Below are 6,028 nucleotides of genomic sequence, written 5' to 3'. Positions count from 1 at the left end.
CAGCCACTATGGAGAACAGTATGGAGGTTCCTTAAAAAACTAAAAATAGAATTACCATATGATCCACCAATCCCACTACTGGGCATATACCCAAAGAAAACCACAATTCAAAAAGACACATGCACCCCAATGTTCATTGCAGCACTATTTACAATAGCCAGGTCATGGAAGCAACCTAAATGCCCATCGACAGACGAATGGATAAAGAAGATGTGGTACATATATACAATGGAATATTACTCAGCCATAAAAAGGAATGAAACTGGGTCATTTGTTGAGACATGGATGGATCTAGAGACTGTCATACAAAGTGAAGTAAGTCAGAAAGAGAAAAACAAATATCATATATTGACGCATATATGTGGAACCTAGAAAAATGGTACAGATGAACTGGTTTGCAGGGCAGAAATTGAGACACAGATGTAGAGAACAAACATATGGACACCAAGGGGGGAAAGCCGCGGGGGTGTGAGGGTGGTGCTGTGATGAATTGGGCAATTGGGATTGACATGTATACACTGATGTGTATAAAATTGATGACTAATAAGAACCTGCTGTATAAAAAAATAAATTAAATAAAATTCAAAAAAATAGGTAGAATATTACATGTACAATAGGTAGAAAATGCAGATATTATGTAGAAAATGCAGATATCATTGTCCTTATTTTACAGAAGGCTAAGTCACAGAGGCTAGATGACTTGCCCAAGATTTTCCACTTAGTAAAAGGCAGGCCCAGGACTAACATCCTAGGTCTTTTGACTTCAGATTCAAGTGTTTTCCCAACAAACACTCAACTTCTAGACCACCAACCTGCCTGAGAGCCAAAGTGTGAGCAAGCTAGTCTCTTGAAATCTGTTCTTACCTGACAACTTTGTGCATTTTAGGACCCAACATGTAAATTCTCAGGCAGTCTTAGAAGATGATGTGTGATTTTTATTGGTTGGGCCATACAGTGTGTGTTAGAGGTAAAAGCCCTGGAGTGAGGAATCTTGAAATACTTTGGACAAATGGCTTCCTTTCTCTATGGCAGAATCAACTGTGCTTCATCAACCTCACAGAGCTGTTCTGAAGATAAAATGGTGGGACTTCCCTGGTGGCACAGTGATTAAGAATCCGCCTGCAGGGCTTCCCTGGTGGTGCAGTGGTTAAGAATCCGCCTGCCAATGCAGGGGACATGGGTTCGAGCCCTGGTCCAGGAAGATCCCACATGCCGCGGAGCAACTAAGCCTGTGTGCCACAACTACTGAGCCCCTGAGCCACAACTACTGAAGCCCACACGCCTAGAGCCCGTGCTCCGCAACAATAGAAGCCACTACAATGAGAAGCCCACGCACTGCAACAAAGAGTAGCCCCCACTCACCACAACTAGAGAAAGCCCGCAGGCAGCAACAAAGACCCAACTCAGCCAAAAATAAATAAATAAATAAATAATAAATAAGTAAAAAAAAAAAAACAGTCCGCCTGCCAACTCACGGGACATGGGTTCAAGCCCCGGTCCGGGAAGATCGCACATGCCACGGAGCAACTAAGCCCGTGCACCACAACTACTGAGCCTGTGCTCTAGCGCCCACGAGCCACGACTACTGAGCCTGTGTGCTGCAACTATTGATGCCAACGCGCCTAGAACCCGTGCTCCACAAGAGAAGCCACCGCAATGAAAAGCCCGCACACTGCAATAAAAAGTAGCCCCTGCTCTCCGCAAATAGAAAAAGCCCACGTGCAGCAACGAAGACCCAATGCAGCCAAATATAAATTAATTTTTTAAAAAAGATAAAATGGCATATTATTGGATAGAGGCATTCTTCCCTTGGAGAGAAGGGTAATGTGGGTAGTCTCAAGGATATGGAGTTTAAATTTTATTCTAAAGCCGAAGTACCAGGAGTAGAGAGCCTGGACAGTGGAAGAAGAGTTGGTGGAGGTGGCACAGCTGAAGAATTGGATCTTCTGAATCCAGAGAGTCGTGGTCCTTCTTGATAAGCTGGCAAAAGACACTAAGTTGACCTAGCCGGAGGAATGCAAAGGCAGGCATGTAGAGGAGATCCCTGTCCTCTCCTTACCCAGGTATCATGCCCAACCAGCTGTCTCTTATTCCTTTCTCTATCACTGATAGCTTCTCCTGGCATGGGCATGATGGGAGGATAAAGTCCTCATCTGAAGATTAACCCCTGTCTGTTTCCTCCAATTAAAAAGGCCATGGCTTTGAGAAGGCTGCATGCTGCTAAGGGGAGATGTCTTGCCTTACAAAGCATCTTCTAGCTTGCAAGAAAACCTTTGTCACTGTCCCCCTATCATCTTTATCAACATAATTGTCACTAATTAATTCACTTGTCACAAATTTAAATGACCACAACGTGCCAGACATAGAGCTAGGCACTAAGGAATGACAATAATGTTCAGATACATACTTCCTATTCTGGAGTTCACAGCCCAGCAGGCCTTGAAGCCTGTAAGCAGAACTGGTCTAGATGCTGTTCTGATTGAGACATGAGCTGGGTCCTGCTTTCAGGGAGGTCAGAGGCAGGCACTCAAAAACATCAAAAGTGGAGGATTACCTACACCAAGTATATCGATAAATTGTTTTTCATCTATGGGAGAATTACTTGCCTTAGAGGGTTCCAACAGCAAATGCTTAGTCCCTTGATTCCAGCCTGATCTTGGGATGTCCACAGGTGTCACAAATAAATGAAGACTCAAGGAATTGGAGTTATTTTTCCTACAAGTGTGAGTCAGAGATACAGCCCCTCCACAAACAGTCCCTATAAGGCCTGGGGTCTTCAAAGCTGCAGAAGTCTGAGGGACTACCAAGGATGAAAGGCTGTGGAGAATTCTGGAAGATCAGAGGATCCACAGGGAGGCCTTATCCTGCTGGCTACTGAATTAAGAGAAGGCTGGGGTTGTCATAGCCAAGAGCAGCTTTCCAGTTCCAAAGGCGCTGTCCGGCCCTACTTCCAGGGCACCTTGACCCTCACCCTGTGCATTTATGCCATAATAACCAACAAGAATGAAAATTCTAAATCACCATTTTTACCCTTCAGAATCTGATACTCAGTAGCACTTGTTCAGCAGGGACTAGAGAAGTCTTGACATTCCTTGGTACCTGGGGGACTATCTCTGTACTTCCTGGTAAATGTCTGAGTACTTACGTCTTTGGCCCCTGGGTTCCAAAATGATAAAAATGAAAAATAAAATGACACAGACACACAGTGTCTCTTTCTGACCTACCTCCTTCCCTCAGCCTCTGTCTGAAATGTCAGGCCCAGTTCCTCAGGGAATGAGATCCTGAGGAAATGGGGTCAGAGCTAAAGGAGCAGAGCAGCCTGAGAGGGAATGGGAAGGAGTATTGAGGGAACGAATGAGGTTATGGGAACAGAGTAGGGAGGGGGGCCTAGCCCTCAACCTCTCTCCCACTCTGGTGGCCTCCCTCTCCCTGCATCCCTGCCCCATTACTCCCGAGGTAACTGTGGCCTGGATTTTGACCTTCGGTACTCTGACACACTTTGTCCCTTGTTGCATCCCACTACTTTCTATCCTCTGCTTAGTTATCTCACTTGTTCATTCTCCTTCTTTCAGACTGGGTGATGTTCACTCCTTAACTCTTCTTTTCCTCTCGGTGGGAATCAAATTTTCCTGTTAAGCTGCAGCCTTTTAAAACTGAAACTTCCTCATCTTTAACAATAAAGGATTTGTTGGATGTTTTAAAGTAGGTAAAGGGTAAATGTGGGATCAGAGACATCAAAATTTTGGAATACAGGACCTAGTGGCGCTCCATGAAAAATACAAAGTAGATCTTTTTGGAAGAACTGGAAGAGACATTAGAGACTGTATATGATCCAGTCCCTTCATCTTACAAATGGAGAAGTGGGCGCCGAGACAAGGGAATGAATTGCCAGAGGCCACTTGGCAAATCAGAGGCAGGACAGGAGACCAGGGCTCCTGCATCCTGGTCAGTGTTGCCTCAAAACATAAATAAATAACTTCCAAAAGATTTATATGGCATACTATTCAGCAATAAAAAGGAATAAACTACTGATATATGCTACAATGTGGATGGACCTTAAAAAACATTATGCTAAGTAAAAGAAGCCAGATGCAAAAGACTACATATCGTATGATCCCATTTATATGAACTATCCAGAAAAGGCAAATTTATAGACAGAAAGCAGATCAGTGGCTGCCTAGGGCTAGGAGCAGAAGCAGGGATGACCTGCAAATGGGCACAATGGAACCTAGGGCTAGGAGCAGAAGCAGGGATGACCTGCAAATGGGCACAATGGAACCTAGGGCTAGGAGCAGAAGCAGGGATGACCTGCAAACAGGCACAATGGAACTTTTTGGGGTGATGGAAATGATCTAAAACTGGAATGTGGTGATGGTTGCACAACTCTATAAATTTAATAAAAATCATAGAATTATACATGTATAATAAGTGAATTTTATGGTATGTAATTTATGCCTCAATCAAGCTGTTTAAAAAAAAAGGATTTAGATATGTTTATGGATGAGAGATTTATGATGTATGTCAGACCCTGCTAATCTTTTAAGGGAACATCTAATGAAAAAGATATACCTACCCCCATGATATCCATAAAAGTTCACTGTGAAAGACATAAGATTTGGTTCTTTGACCTATGAAATACCCAGGTTAGCATTCTTCATTTTTAAAAAGTGTCCTCCTCACTAAAATATGTAAGTTTCCTGAGGAGAACAGGCGTGTCTTTGTCCTCAGGCTAATTACTACACCTAGCACTGTGACCAGCATGCAGATGGTGCTTCACAAAAAATGAATTAAAATAAACTAGTTCTGCTGTGTCATGTGATTATGGGTACCTTGAGGGACCATCTGGTTTCTAGAGCAGTACCTCGGTGGGAAGAGTCTGCATCCCCTACACACTCCCAGGCCCCTCAGAGAGTAAAGTCTCTGGAGAGGAGATGCTGGTTGCATACATTCTCAGGAGACTGTATATACACCAAAAGGCCTATTCGTTTCACCCCCTTTAGACCTCTCTCCTCTGCTATTGTCCCCATTTACCTTCTCCAGGTCAGCCTCAAAAATACAATGACCTGGGCTTCCCTGGTGGTGCAGTGGTTGAGAGTCCACCTGCCGATGCAGGGGACACGGGTTCGTGCCACGGTCCGGGAAGATTCCACATGCCGCGGAGTGGCTGGGCCCGTGAGCCATGACCGCTGAGCCTGCGCATTCAGAGCCTGTGTTCCTCAACGGGAGAGGCCACAACAGGCCACAACAGTGAGAGGCCCGCGTACTTAAAAAAAAAAAAAAAAAAAAAAATACAATGACCTCTGGAGCAAATAAGCTACAATACCCTAAACATTCTTCATCTAATTCCACACCTAATCCTTTTCCCTTCCCCTCACACCATGCGCCAAATCAGGAATCAAGTACCATGAAATCCAGTCCAAATATATTATAAATATAACAGAAGGGACAAGTGATGTGAAAGTTGGTCTCTAGTTTAATTTCCTTCAGTCCTAGGGCATAGGCTCAGAATTTGTTTTCAGAGCCAAGAATATTATCTAAAGGGCTTTTGTAATAGACAACTGTAAAATATCACCACAGATGCATCCTCAGTTTTATCTTCTGAAACTTGGATATGATATTCCCCCTCCCTCCCTGCAATTCCACCATCTTCATCACCAGCTTCAACTTCAAATCAGACCTCAGGTCCTTCTAGCATTACTCAGCTGACCCTGTGAGGCACTAATGATGCCCCCAGGACTTAAGTATTCGGTTTTTAGCCCATTATTTTGTGCTACCTTATGGGTAGCTTCATAATTCCTCTTCAGTCATTTTATATATGTTTGTCCTTTCTCCCCAGTTCTGAGCAAAGGGACCCATTTGCTCTGTTATTTCTTGTCCGCTACTAGTGCAAGCCACTGCGTCCGGCGATGTTGAGGCAATGTTGGTTGTTTTTCCAACTAATGTTTCTGATCACTCCTGAAGGCTGAGGCTAAAAGCCCTGCAGGAACTTCCCTGGTGGTCCAGTGGTTAAGACTCCACGCGCCCAATG

This window comes from Aethalodelphis obliquidens, unplaced genomic scaffold, assembly GCF_003676395.1.
Source record: "Aethalodelphis obliquidens isolate GAN/ISIS:26980383/991018 unplaced genomic scaffold, ASM367639v1 scaffold89, whole genome shotgun sequence".
Taxonomy (NCBI): Eukaryota; Metazoa; Chordata; class Mammalia; order Artiodactyla; family Delphinidae; genus Aethalodelphis; species Aethalodelphis obliquidens.
The sequence above is the reverse complement of the archived record's forward strand: the minus strand, read 5'-3'. Positions refer to the sequence as shown.